The sequence below is a fragment of the Centrocercus urophasianus genome, unplaced genomic scaffold (assembly GCF_019232065.1).
Source record: "Centrocercus urophasianus isolate 14NV4802_14NV808 unplaced genomic scaffold, USGS_Curo_1.0 seq_47, whole genome shotgun sequence".
Taxonomy (NCBI): domain Eukaryota; kingdom Metazoa; phylum Chordata; class Aves; order Galliformes; family Phasianidae; genus Centrocercus; species Centrocercus urophasianus.
The window spans coordinates 1,038,234-1,054,026 of NW_024885055.1; positions in this window are offsets into that span (position 1 = coordinate 1,038,234).

Genomic DNA, 15,793 nt, shown 5'->3' on the forward strand with positions numbered 1-15,793 from the left:
AGACTTCCCCTCTGCTCACTGAAACAAAGCCCCCATGAATCACAGCATCATTAAGGTTGGAAAGACCACTAAGCCCTCTAGTCCAACCATCAGCTTGTGCCAGTAACTGCTCTAAACCAGACCCCTCAGTGCCATGCCCACCCTTTTACGAAACACCTCCAGAGTCGGTGACTCCCCTCCCTGGGCAGCTTGTGCCAATGCACTGACCGCCTGGCAACTTGACGACCAAAGACAGCTGTCCCTTTTGCCTACAGTAATGGAACAAGAGATAACTAATTGTGATTGTATGAACTACCCTAAGACATTCAAAATATCAAGGACGGTAGGCAACCAACAACTGTCATTCACCTTAAGGTTTCAGAGAGGTCTCGTGGAAAGTGAGGCAGCTACTGGTCAGAATAAAACATTCCTGATCATAAATCCTAGCCAATCAAAGCCGGTCAACTCTTTGCAAAGAGTTTCCACTTCTGAGCAGTTAAAAGAGAACAGTTTTCATGACTGACATGATACCATTAGTTAAATGTCAAAGAGTGATATTATTATCTAAAGATGCAACTAAGAGCTGCTTCAAAAAACTGACAAGACTAAAAACAAAATAGAAAATATACAAAAAAGCCCCACAAAACACAGATGATCACAACCCCTCACAAAGGTGGCAGCCCAGGGCTTTTCCCAGTCTAGAAAAAGAAAACCCAGAATGATCATGTAAATCTGAATGTGCGGCTCTAACAGAGCTCTGCACCCAGCACAGGAACGAGAGCATTTCCATCTTCAGGTTGGATTTTCTGTTACTACATTATTGAAATTACAGACAAACCCTTAAAAGACTCAGCCCTTATTATCACCTGCATTGCAAGGAGGGAGACCACGTGCAAAAGGTCACAAACAGGGAAAGAAGCAGACTTGGGTGGGAATCTGCAAAGTAAGAGCTCAGGTGATAGACACAGACAGATGCTGTTATGCCCCACAAGGCCTGCCTTTATTAAATGACATTTGCTATCCCCTCCTGCACCTTGGGCAGCTGAATCAGTACACAAACAGGACTCAGCGCAGCCTAATTGATCAGCCCAGCTGTTTGCCAACTGAAAATACCTCCAGGATGGAGATCTCGGTGTTCCAGGTCACAAAGAAAGTGAATTCCATGCTTTAATGTTTGATGACCAGAGCAAGATCAAACCTCTCTTTTACACTCTTCCAACACCAGCATAATCCCACTGACCTCAAAGGATTAATCCTAACCTGCCCCTTTTATTCTGGACATCGTAATGGAAGTGCATTGGACACCACTGAGTTTACTGATAAGTAATTCTAGTTTTGTTCATACGTTAAAATTAATATTGGTAAAGCTATAGAATAGAGAAGCTTTGCAAATTGTCACCATCTGGGGCTCACGGCAGGTTCTATCTAAATTTCAATTCCATGGTTTGGACATAAGGTTTTTGGTTCAGTTCAATCCATCAAATGCAAGATAACCATCATCCAAAAGGGAAAGAAAAAAAGACAAAACTACAATTTAGCCATAATGAATTCTTTCCCTTTTACAGAAAAGGGATAAGTTGTGCTTGCAGGCACAGTTTGGGCACTGTTTTTAAATGCAGAGAACAGTAAAATAGACACAGCGCTTATGAATTATTAACAACTGCAGATGATTTTCTTTTGCTCTTCCACAGCTTCTTGTTTAATCCCTGCTCATTGTTGGAGGCTCTGGGGATGACTGACATTTAACACGTCTCTGTCATGCCTCCTTACCCACAGAATGCCTGACGTAGGGAGAGAACACACACACAGCCCACAAACATATGCAGATTTGAAACATGCCAACCCATTACACCTCTCCTCACTCCCCACATTCCTGGAACCAAGTCTCTTGCAAAGAGATGAGAGAAACCTTGCCATCTGGAAAAGTGTCCCAATATCATCACTTCATCTGTTACGTGACTAAGAACCTTTTCACACCTTGTAAGCAACAGATATTAGGAATGAACAAGCAGGAAGAAAAAAGTACATTTGTGTAGGACTCTGCTGGTATGGGGATGTTCTGAGGTAGTTATACTGTTAGATTTTTTTTCTTGAGAAAAGAGATGGTGGGGGTCAGATGGGTAATGAGCATACAGTTAGGAACAGATCTATATAGAGACTTAACGTGGCACCTGAGCATCACATCTCATTCCAACCCTGGGCTTCCACAGTAATGCCCACAGAGGGCAGCCCTGGACATTTACACCAGCTGCAATGTAAAGGTTACTTACATGCTGAGGGAACACAACTTCCTCCTGGCCTTGTGATGGTGATCACCTCCTCTGATAAAAACTGCCTTGCTGTAAACGCAGTACAGAGGGTAAGAAACACCGTAGCAATACTTCTCCAGAAAGTGATTTAATAGGTTTAGTCTGAATTAGTCTCAATCTTCTGTTGGAGATATGGAAGAGTTGTAATCAGCAAACAATAATAGGCAAAGACATGGGTCACATTAGACTACTCACCCACACTACTGCATCCCTGACTAATTTGACAGGGATGCAAAGTTTCCTAAAAATGCTTGATGCCAACCATGTTGCTGTGCTCCCAATGCACACAATCCTCCTACAACCTCAGCGCACAAATTATGCCCCTGAGCTTGCTAAAGTGAATCAAAAAGCCTCCATTAACGTATGTATGCTTTTAACCAGAGCACAAAAAGTTGAGAAATTTGCACTGAGAAACACAGAAATACAAACAGAAGCAACAGAATTTCAAACAAGCGAGAAGAAATACTTATGAACCACTCTGGATTTTTAGATTTCTAGCTGCATGCTTCTGGTCCAAGAGCTAGCATCACCAGGTGTTCTGAACATTTTTTTGCCTCTGATCAAAACCCGAGAGTCTCCAAAATACCAACACAAGCAAACAAAACCAACCTGCATCTTCAGCAATGAAAAAATTTGATTTTTTACTGAAATTGATTTTTTATTATTAAAACAAAACACTGACTGCATGAATCCTGAAGGAAGTCACAAGAACTGAAGCTCAAGCCCTCCCATGTTCTACAGCGTGGTCTGTATTGATACATCAAATCAGGAATAGTTTTGTATCAGGTTGCAGACTAAGTCAAGCTGAAACATTTAAGGAGATGTCAGCATCCTTGGCAGTTATTTTCAGAGAAGCTCACAACTATTAGTTCATCTAAGGATAGCCCTTCAAAAATCTTCTCTTGCTCTGAACAACTGTGCAACCAGGCTCCCTAACGTAACTTCTATGGATCGTTTTTGCTGGCTTTCTACACCCAGAAATGTTCCTTTTCCCTCACAACTGTTTGCTTTTACCAGATATAGCTGATTTTTCCAGACTCCCCAAGAGGTATTACTTTATAAGCATTCATTCAGCTCCTTTTTCCCCACTTAGTTTAGCATTGCTGTATCTCCAAAAAATCCACCCCCATTTTTAAACAGGTTTAAACTGCTGCCAGAAAGCTTTCCCTTTCCTGTGTTGATTAAAAAGCTATCTCTTCAAATCTGCTATTGTATGCCCTATGGACTGTAAAGAGCATTCAGATGAGGGACAAAGCAGCTGCCAAAAGTGTAAGTACAGCTTGGTGTGGACAATAACTGCCAAAAACTTTTTAATCCTCCTGAACACTTTGCAAGCCATGGAAGCCAATAAAAGCAAATACTGTTTCAACAGTTAAAGAGGAGACATTCTGAGAGACAGGTATTTTTCTTAGTTATAAGAAGCAATTGATGAGATGATAGGGAATGTGGATTGAGAACTTTGAATGAATTTTTTCTACCATAAAACATAATTTTGGAGAACCAACTGCACTTACAAAACCAACTGCTGTTCAGAATAGCTCCTTTATCACAACTGAATTTTAAAAATTCCCCATGGAGTCCTTTCAGAATTCCCTCTTATGAAAAAGAAACAAAGGTGAAAATAGGAAAACCCAAACAGCTTCAAGTGGATTCTCCTTAGAAAAGTAAGGTTTTTAATTGTGAAATAACTTCACATAAAGTTGCATCTCTAAAGCTAGTAAGCTTAAACTGATCAGATCAGCAAATTGGACCTCTGCCTTCAAAAAACAAATCCCAAAAAACCTCTTTTCACTCTGACATTTCATTCAGAAGCAGGAAGGGAGGAAAATGCTGAAGTGTTTCAAATTTTCCATGTAAATAAACTGTTTTCTGCTTACCTTGGACTTCACAGCTTGGGAAGCAAAGAGTCATTATTAGTAAATTGAGTCAATAAATGGGAAGAACTCTGGAAGTTTAAAACTGAGCATACAGGCAATGAAATCAAGCTCACCAAAAGCAAGCTGTGCCCATCACCAACACCATGGTGCAAAGTTCAGTTAGTCAAATACACATTAAAATTAGTTTCTTGTGCAACAATACATTGGCAATCAGCACAGGGAAGTCTTGAGACAGGCTGGATGCTCACCTCAGCTAAGCCATCAGTTCATTTCCTGCTTTATATTCTCCTGATGAAGGCTAGTATATGTAAAATATGCTTTACTACCTCACAAAAACTACATCCTGGTTGAAAAAAAAAAAGCATCATTCTACCTGTAAGGATGAGCCACTTCAATTAGGCAGGCCATGCAAAACACAGAATTTGGCAACCAAGATGCAGACTCTGATGACCACCTCCATTCCAAAGTGCTTTCCATCGGCTCCCATAAACACCAGGCAGCTCCCAGAAGCAGAATGCTTCACTGAGCTGTGTCATTTTTCCCAGCCTGTTCCAGTCAAGTGTTTGCATTACAGATAGATTCTTCTTCACAGTTTCACTCCTAAAACAGAGCAACAGCTTCCCATGGCTATTTGCTTTCAGTGGGGCTGGGATTGTCCTGAAACAAGATACACCAAGGACGCCTTTGCTGTGGCACAATATCAAGAAACAGAAACAAAACACCACAACAGCGCAGGTGCCTGCTGGCTCCATAGTTCTACCCCATTATCTGCATAAAACAATTTGTACGAGATGTCATGCATTACCATGCTACCTTATCTAGCTATAAAGAAGTCAGGGTTTGTTCCCCTCCCCCCAATTTTCCAATGAAATTTATCTTTTGGGACATCTGCAGTGATATTTTCACTAGGAACCTAGCCTAGGAACCAACTTAAGTAACAAGGGACAAAAATAAAAATATAGCCCTGCTGGACCTTGAATAGCCATTGCTGGCCTGCAAAAATGAGCCTTCGGACATAAAAGAGCCACTACCTAAGAATCTGCACAAACAAAACTCATTTTAATATTTTCCAGGACAGATAATGTGACATTAAAGTAAGCAACTTCAGATGCTTTAACTCCTGAGGCTTTAACCTGAGATCTCCTGCAAAGTCCACTTGCCAGACATCACCACGTACCTACTGCCTCTGAACAACCCACCCCCAGCCAGCCCTGAAGCGTGAGAAATTAGATGCCAGTAATCATCATCAGCTCATCATCAGGTCTCATTTTGGTGTCAGCGGTTGGATCTGTCTTCACGCTATGATCTTCGTCCTAATGAAGACTTCTGGGTGAATTCCCAATACAAATAAAATTAATTTGTAAGAGTAAATACAGAGGAACAAATCGCAGTCCAACCGCGCAGTCTGTTGGAGCCTGCAAGACTGCAGAATCCTTCTCACAAACCCTCTCAGCCAGCTCTAATCATTTATTTTAAAAGAGACTAACAGAATAGTCTGTCCTGGAGGATGAAAGCATATGTTACTCTCAGCATGGATTCCTTTAGGAGGGAAGCATAATTATCACATTCAGCATTGCAGTAGCTCAGTATTTAAAGAAGACAACAAAAGAGGAAGTGTAAGTGTATACAAATGAGCCGACCACATAGAACGCATCTCTTGCCTCTGAACTGGGATTGATTCAAGTCAGTCAGACCAAGAAGCACAGCTGTCAGCCCCATCACGTGGCACTGGCTACACCTGCTCTATCTTGACTCAATGATTAAAATAACCTATTTTGGCTAGAAAACCAACTAAACAACCTCTGACTTTTTCTGTTTGTTTTTAAACCAAAAAGACTGCATCATAGCACAAAGTACGTGGGGGAACCATCCTCTTAACAATTAGCAGTTGTTTGGTGGAACCCTGGGGAGTACAGCAATGTCTGCCAAGTTGGAAGAGCACGTATCCTGTCCAGATGTGCCCAAGGTGGTGGTGGGCAGTTGTGACCGTGCAAACCCTGTGTGTGAATACAAAGTGGCTTTCCTAGTTCACAGAAAGCAAAAAGCTGGTATATTGGTAATGCTGTCCATAAGGGAAAGTGCAGTAAAAATGAAGAAAAAGAAACATCTTCCTTTTCTGCTAAAGGAGGGCCTCTACTCCACAAATAAATTACTCGGAAAAAGTTACTGAACAAGCAACTCAACGTAAACTCCCAGCACAACATTGTGACAGAAATGGCTAACGTTGGTCTTCGAGGTATAAACAAAAGGAGCAGTAAGCAGGATTGATGAAGTGACTGCACTTTTATTTATGGTATCGCTGAGGCCAATGGAAGGCACACAAAGCTCTGCTGCGGTGTCTTAATTTTTAACAAGGTTGAGAAAAAGCAAAGATCAGAGCAACTGGGGAAAACATAACTGAGATCACGAGAGCTGAGAGAGCTCGATCTGTTTAGCCTATCAGCAGAGATTGAGAGGTAACTCGATTAGTGTATAAGTATCTTCACAGGGAGAAAATAAAGGGTATTAAACTGCTCATTAATCTATCAGAGGCGTAACAAAAACCAACAGCTGGAAACTGAAGCCAGACTGACTCAAATTAAAACACAGGCACAATTTTTTTAAATCCGATTATTCTCCATCTTTTGATGTATTCACATCAAGAAATGGATGCTGCCTGGATACCTGCTTTATGCAGATGTGTTACATTGTAGGTAGGCTCAAAAGTTACAGATCAGTGATGTAGTAACTAGGCAAAATGCAAAGGCCTTTGATGTACAGTAAGTCAGAGAGACAACGTCATGGTCCCCCCTGGCCTCAAGGACCCATCAACTCTGAAAGCCATCCTTCTGCGTTCCTGGCAAATCCAGTCATTCTGATTTTCAACCCACATTCAGCCACTGATGGAACTCCTCTTTTACAACAGGACGGCACAGAAGATAGGAGTGCAATCTGAAGCCAAGCTGAACCACATGCTAAGGCATTGCTATAAGCTAATTCATTGTGTTTGGTTTTTAAAAATGAGCTCTGCACTCATGGGGAGTATTAGATTGGTGACATTGAAACCAGAGGGGATGGAGACAAGGAGGGGAGAAAGCAGGAATTTAAAATGGTTCAAGCACACAAAAAAGCACACCTCATCCAACAAGAGGCCTGAAGGAATATTCTGTAAGTGGAATAACGCACTTCATCATCCACCTTTGCTCTGCTCAAGCCTTGCAATTCAAATCAAGAAAAAGGATAATGGAAGGCAATGGTTTCTTTACAAAACCAGATTCATAGAACTCATCTTCAAGTTATTCCAAGCTTTTTTACAAATCCAATCCATTTGGCAAAAAAAAGACTATTACCTTTCATACTTTCTGGATACTGTTGTGTAAAGTACATTATTGCAGAAGCATTAGAATTGGAAGGGACCTTTAAAGGTCATCTAGTTCAACTCCCCTGTGTTGAACAGGAACACCAATTGAAACTTTAATGTCAAATAAGGTATTTTCCTTGACTCAACAACTAAAGTAACCTATTTTAAACCAACTTCTTCGTAATATCACATGTGGTCAACACACTTAAAATTCACTTGCACCTCTACGTGGTACTAAGTTACCCATAGAGAGTGAAGGATTCTAACATGATAGAAAGGGTATTAAATAACACACGAGATTCTCATTCACAGCTAGACAAGAACAGCACAATCTGAACAGCCCATCAGACAACACTCCTTGTTATTAGGCATTCAGAGCCACGCTGAAGACATGAAGACTTCTTAAGCCTTTCCCAAACCCCAGCTCCCCAGGCCATGTACCATCACGGCCGGAACACCAGTGGGTTCTTCCTGTCCTCCATCCTTCCGGGATTCCTGCTGCTTCCTTCTGGGGTTATGTATCATTTCCTTTCAAACAGGATCAGTTCACCCACAATATCAGTGGACATTTCAGTTTTCCCTTCCCGTACGCTTAATGCCCTTGTGAATGAAAATCAGCATGAATGAAGCTAGCTTTGTCCGCACTTGTGCCATAGATACGCACAAACTCCAGGAAGCCAAGACTTAATTTGATCTGAAAACCCCCACAGCCAATGCATTTTAAAGACAGAACCACAAAGCCAATCAATAGGGACCATTCAGATACTTGCTGTCAGCGGCTAAAAGAAAATGGATACCAAGAAAGCCATAACTATGATAAATTTAGGCGCTGCTTCCCTCTGACTAATGTAGGCACTAAAACACTCCATGAATATCCTGCTTTGAAACGTGTCATATTTCTGAGAGGCCAATCAATCTCAGGTTCTCTGTGGACCACATTAAAATACATTTGTCACTGTAAGTTTATGAAATATTGATGGTGTTTTTTAGGGGGGTGTTAGGAGGTGGAGAGGCGGATCAAAAAAAGGGGGAGGGAGAGCTACTTTAATGAATTATCTTTAGGCTAAAGAAAAAGAAGAAACAAATGTAACTGCTTATTGTGGATGAGGGTGAAAAACAGGAAACAGAAGTGCTTACTGTAGGAAGACATTTGTTGGATTAATAGAAAAGATCATGCGGATGAATGCGTTACACGTGCACTTCAGTATTTCAGGCTTAATTTGACCTAGATTTATGATTTTATTAAGTCTTCAATTTCCTAAATTTGTTAATTAATAAATATGAAGCCAGAACTGCATTAATGATGGTCACAGAGCGTAAATTAGAAGGGCATCTGCTCCAGAAGGGAGCGGGACGCCACTATGCATCATGCTCACACCTGCAAGCGAGGAAGAACCTGCACAAGTCTCACCAGCTCTTCAAAGCAGAACAAAAACAGAACATTTAGTATGGAAGAGAAGCAGTACAGAAGAGGGATATATAGAAACAGGTCACCGTTCACACTGGTACACCCAGACTTGCTCAGTACCTGGAAGGTTGCGAAGATTTGCCATCTTAAAGAATTTATGATCAAAGAGTCAAAAAAAACAAAAGAAAGGGAACGGGGGGAAGACCGAAAATGGGAACAACGGTGGAGTTGCGAATCAAGTGGCACAGTTATTTTAGGGTTATACAGCAGATCCAGGCTGGGGGTCCATAGGCACTCCAGCATTTTCCAGGCACAACCACCCAGCCTTTCTGTAAGTGACAACGCACTGAGCTTTCTACATGAGCAGCTCCGCTGAAGTCAATAAAGCTATTCACAAGTGCAAACTTAAGCCTGACTCTAAATACCGCGGTACTGTGATCTACGTTTCTAAGCGAAGTGAGGAATGAAAGCTAGTTTGTGTAAATAACCTGACGTCGGGTCATTTTTCACTATTTCTGTCAATGCAAAAAGCAGCTTTTCCAGGTAAGAACAGCAGCAGCATTCACCAAAATAACAAAAATGTAGGGATTTACTTTTTAACACTCAGACACTAAACTTTTTGGTAAAGGCATTATGCTGCATTAGGAAGAAAATTACTCCAAGGCAATAAATAGCACGTTTTATTTTAGTGACTAATAACAAAAACGAATTAAGACAGAAACACACAATATTTTCATTCTTCACAAATCCGGAAAAGTACAAATTTCTTTATTATTTTTGGCCAGGAACCCAAACATCTTCACTCAGCCCTCAAAACAAACCCCACTCTTCTTACTGGAATTCTCCAAACAGATATGTCTATTTACTCTCTTTATTCTTTGCCATAGTTTAGGTATATGACTTAGGCATCCACACACTAAAATGTTTAAACTTAGTTCAAACTGGCTTGAGGCAAAATGCTTCATTCCCCTGCCCTCCTTACAAGTGGAAGTTTTAAATTTGGTGAAACTGCTGGAGGTGGGCAAAGAGAGGTGGGAGTACTGCCTCCTCTCTCCTGACACTGCACATTGCTGCCCGTGTTTGAGGGTCACAAAGCCATCGTGCCTTCTCCATGATCCATAACCCAAACACAACAACCACCATGACCAGCAGACACCATCTTGCCTAAACATTGCTCTCCAATTCTGCAGGCATCAAATTAATTTGTCAGTTCATAAATTTCCCTCCATGCAACCGCTGAAGGTTTTTGGTCCTGGAAAAGCTTGTTCAGGGCATTTTCCTATGAATACAGAACTCTTCTTGGCCATACATTGGCACAGGCTCCTCAGGGCTGTGGTTGCAGCCCCAAGTTGCCCGAGTCCAAGGAGCATTCGGACATAGCACTCAGACACAGAACTCAGGTGGTCCTGTGTGGAGCCAGGAGTCAGACTTGATGATCCACAAATTTGCTACAAAACAGTACGAGCCAGAAGAGAAAGGTAATAATAAAGCACGTAATACCACTTGACATTGTACTGGGACAAAGCCAGATCCCTCTGAGCAATGTGAGGAAGGGCTGGGTGATCCTGACATCTGAAGTTTCAAATGTCTTCAAAATGAAGGAAGTAGATGTTTTTATATGCTCCTAGTTTCTAATTTAACCAGATAATACAGTCTAACGACCCCTTGTTAGCCTTAAAGTCAGTGATGCCTTCGGGTGCGTTTCTAAGTAAAATGCAAAATTTGACAAAAAAGCCATTCCTTCACCTCCAAAGCCTCCTGTGCTCACTTGGCAGCATCAGTCCAGATCTGCCTCTATAGCCTGGGGCAACATTTTGCATTTCTTCCCATTCATCAGAGATCTGTGTGTACGATAAGATACATTTGATAAACAAATAGTAAAGCTGGTTGCTTAGATTCATTAAGCACCACAATTCATGTCATCTTTGAAAATGTTTTATATTTAGCATTTTTGCATGCCCTATATTTACATTTCTAAGCATGCTATAAATATCTGGTGTATGTGTACAGAGGGCTGGCAGCCTAGCTTTCCCCTTGCCCCCATAGAAATCATTCCTCCTAGAGGACAGCCTGACATTCTGGGCAACACACGAGATGTTTTTATTTGATGCATCATCAGCTCATGTTGGTTTTGGCTTTTATTTTGTCTTATTTTGTATTTCAGCTTCTAACTGTGACAGCAATTTTTGCATGTTGCTAAATAAATCTTACAAAGGGGTCTGTCCATGCTGGCCTTCATTGAGGTAAAGCTCGGCAGGGCCTACACCAATACAGGTGATCTTTAACAAGATGCTTACCTTAATCTACGAGCATCAGCTTCAGGATGTGCTGACTGCCACTCTTTGAGTATCAGCTGGTAGTCAGGAATCACCACCTGAAGTCAGCTGCCACTTAAAAAGATCTGGACTGAATTGTAAATTCTAGGCATGTTTCTGGAGTTGGTAGGAAATGCTGATTGTGAAGCTTTTAATTCTTAAAATTCCAGTCAGAAAAAGGGGCTCCCTCTCAGTACAACCAGCTGCAGCCAAAGGAGGAAAGGATAACGAGGATGCAAGTGTTTTCTCCACATATTTCATTGTCTCAAGCCTTGCTGCATCAATGTGCTGCTTCACACAGCTGATGTGACCAACATCACGAAGAGCCAACCTAAAGCTAGCGGCAGACACAGCACCAGCAAAAGCCATTCAGAAAATACATCCAAGAAAAACATTTATTAAAATTATCAAATATGCAAAAAACAGTTTGCAGAGACCAGGGAAAAGAAGTCAAACTTTAGCCTTTCATCAGGTGCTATGCTGGCAGCTGCAGCTGTTCCTGAGAGCTTTGCCATTTGGAAACAGACTTCTCATGAGAGAAAAACAAAACTCCTGCTTGTGAGTTAGAGTCCTTCCAAAGACACACTATTCCGTTTTTACCAAAGATTAACTGAACTATCTCATGGTTGCTTAGAAAGTAAATGATCACAGATGAAACTACAGATAGGTTATATGACAGCAAAACCAGGTGTTCCTGTGTACAAATTACATGCCATGCAGTTACCATTCTCCAGTCATGAGCACTGCTATTACAGTTAAACTAAAAGAGAGGAGATTCAGGTTAGATGTCAGGAAGAAAGTTTTACTCAGTGGGTGCTGAGGCCCTGGCATTGCTACTACTCAAGGTGCCTCATCCCTGGAGGTGCCCAAGACCAGGCTGGATGTTAAAGACCTCGGCAGCCTCAGCTGGTGGGAGCAGCCAGTCCATGGCAGGTAGTTGGAACTGGATGATCTTCAAGATCCCCTCCAACCCAAGCCATTCTATGATTCCATTTTGTTTCTTTCATTCTAGGAAGACGTTAGAGAGAAACAGCTTGCCCGTATTGGTTAATGCAATCCATATTCAATATTATGCAAGAAGAAAAAAATCTTCATCAATACACCTCAAAGGAACTTGAACTCAACTTGCATGTAATTTACTCACTTGGTGTAAATAACTTGTGGTTTTGATGACAAGTTATCCATGCAGCTACATCTTTGTCTTCCTAATCCCTATATGTAGGCATATATCACAGAATCACAGGATGGCCCGGGTTGGAAGGGACCTCAAGGATCACGAAGCTCCAACCCCCAACACACACAGGACCACCAACCTCCCCATTTAATACCAGACCAGGCTGCCCAGGGCCCCATCCAACCTGGCCTTGAACACCTCCAGGGACAGGGCATCCACTGGGCAGCCTGTATGTATTTATACATACACACACACTTCCATATTTTAAAAACACATGTATGTTTGCATATGTGTAATCTCAGGTTCTTCACAAGAATTATCCCCATATCTTCAACATCTCTAGCCCTTTTGCCTGTCACCAGGTTCTAAAGAGAGCATTTCGTATTTCAGAAGTCACAGCCCAAATTCAGAAGCCATGGATGCTTCCAGCTTCTCAGGCTATTCCAGATTCTCTTGAGCCTAGAGCTCTACTGCAAAGTATTCTAAGCAGTTGTTACATGAGAACCATATCACTCATGACTTACTGTTCATAGACGTAGTAACTCTCACTTATGCATCAATTCATTCATATACCTGCACCTCCTGTGGAGGCACCTAAAAGCACTAAAAAACACACCAGTTACTAACAAGATTAGTTTTACAAATAACTAATTTACACAAGGGGCACACAGAGTACTTGTGCTCTGTGATCACTAACAAACCAACCACTGCTGCATTGGGACACCTAAAGCTGAGGTTCCGGCCTTAGGTTCACTGCCACTTAGGTTTCTGAAATAATGATGGCAGCACTCATCTCCTGCACAGCACTGCTTTAGACTTCATCACTTCCCTGGAAGGTTCCGGGAACAAAACTCGTGTCATGTTTTCTCTTATATGCCTTTGGGAATTTTAGTCCTTCTGGAGAAGATACCCATACAATTACACTGAACGCCTAAGCTGGGAGATAAACCAGACACTCAGCCTGGCAAGAAAAGAGAAAACTAAGAAAGTGTCAACAAATTAGTGACTACTTAAATATTTTTTAAAATTCTTCCTTTGTTCAGGAAGCATCATTGCAAGAGAAACACTTCAGTTCAAAATTGATGTTATTTTGAATGCCAAAGAGGGAAGAAAAGGTTATTTATAAAACAATTAGAAATAAGTTTTCAGCCTTGGGGATCTTCCTCAGGGCATGGTGAAACTAGGACACAGCGAAACTGAACAACATCCTGTTCTTCTTTAGCCTGAGGAAGGCCCCATGGCCAAAATGCCTTCTCTAATCTACTTTTGGGTTTTTTTGACAAACGGGGTGACCCTTCCCCAGCTAATTACTCTTCTGCAACTTGCAACATATTGCAGCAAGTTCGTCTCCTCTATTTTAGAGGTCACACACAAAGAAATGCATTTATCCAAGCTATCTTCAAATCCCACACCTTCATTTATGTCTGGAACAAACCACTTTGAAACGCTCACCTGGGGAGAAGAGTGAGGCTGTATAACTCCATTCTCCATTGCCTTTCACTACTGCAGACATTGACTCTCTGGGGAAAGAGGATGAAATGCTACCATTCTGATCTGGTAGGAGTTTGCATAGCTGTGCAACACCAGCTAAGGGGCAAAGCAATGGAGAACAGGACTAGCAATTTGAGGATGTCACCTGTAAAAAGAAAGAATGGTTTCTGTCATGCAAGTTTATTGCAGCCCAGAAATGTCTACAGTAACTATGGGCATATAATATGATGTGCAAGGTTTTTACAAATGGGGCCCTTGTGGCCTCTTGTCAGAACTGAATCTGAAGTGATGACAGGACATTTGTAAGAAGTCTTTCCTGGGATGCTGAAGGACTTCCAGAAGGAATCAACTTGGAGATTGGGCTCTTGAGGCCTCCAGTCAAGAGAAGTCCTTCCAAAAAAACACTGAAGGATTCCAGTAAGGAACAACATACATAGGTACCCTGTGAAATACTGAAGGAACTAAGCTGTTGGGTTTGAATTCTGCAGATCTCATGATTACAGAAGAGAAGCTTGCAGGGTGCATGACCAGCTTGTCTGCAGGACGAGGACCAGGTAAAAAACAACAACAAACTCACACCTTCATAATGTTGCTGCTACTGATATCCTGACATCACTGTCAAAAACACCACCACACCTCATTTGCCAAATGATTAGCTTGACTCACCAAGTACACTAACAGTTAGCTTCATTTCTCCCACCATGCAGATTTCCAAAAGATTACAAAAAGGAACTGAAGATGCCCCTTCTCCTAATGAGGCATAACTGACAACGAACTAATCCTCAAGGCATCGCACACACGTGATCACTTCCTGTTCCTTTTGGTAGTACAAACTCCTCCACGCATCTCAAACTGCTGTTACACTACAGCTTTCTGGCCACTCCTCTGTTCCCAGCCTTACAAAGCAGACACCATGGCTTCAGTGGTCCCAGTACCAAACAACAGAGTCGTGCTCAAACACATTCAGGAATGCAGTTGTTAAAGTACTGTACCACTGTAAAGGCATGAAATACTTCTATTTTTTTCTTTTTTAGTCTTGGATTTGTTGAACAGTGATAAAGAAGGGAGTCCAGTATTAGTTTCAGGATCGCAGTGTTTGGTGTTCCACACTAACCCCAAAAGCTGACCAGTCTCTGTAATGTGTTTGTATAGAAGCAAAAGGTAAAAGATAAATATTAAAAAGAGTCTGCAAACTGATTTACTAGAAATACATTAATAGCCACCAGCACCACCAGAACAAAAAGCATATGCAGTATGAAAAGCATTCCCTTTGTCCAGACAGAACCTACCTGAAATCAAGAGCTTTACCATGCAAAAGCTTCAACAGGGGCTGCTTCAGCTCAGGCTACCTCACCATAACATCCCTTGTCACACTAATTAACCTTTCAGCCTGCTGAAGTTCATCCCAAATGTACTTCAGGCTCTTTCATCTACCTGAGATTTTTTTTACAAAGACCCTCTAATAACAAAAGCATGCTGTGGGTTTGCCTTGCCTCTCTGCACCTTTGGGGAGTCACCATTTAAATCCACGCATACAGTTGGCATTTATCCCCTCTTTCCAAATTCCTTTGTATCTGACTTTGCTGGAAGTTGCACAGCCTTCTATTTTCTTGACACTGAGTTTATTGTAAAAATAAGCAAAGGACAACCCCAGAAGAAAGTCAGCAAAAGATGATCGTTCCTGGTTCCACTGATAAAATCAGTGCAAGCCTGCCCAGACCCATCCTCTGTCTGTAAAATGAATATAACATTTGCCACTATCACAGGGAGCTCATTAGTGTTCCTACAGCAATCACAGGTTGGGTGAGGAACTACAGTAAGAAAACAGAGGCATCTCAAGTGGATTAAACATCACTGTGCATGGAGCAGGGCAATGCCCACAGGGGATTCAGACTGGAGC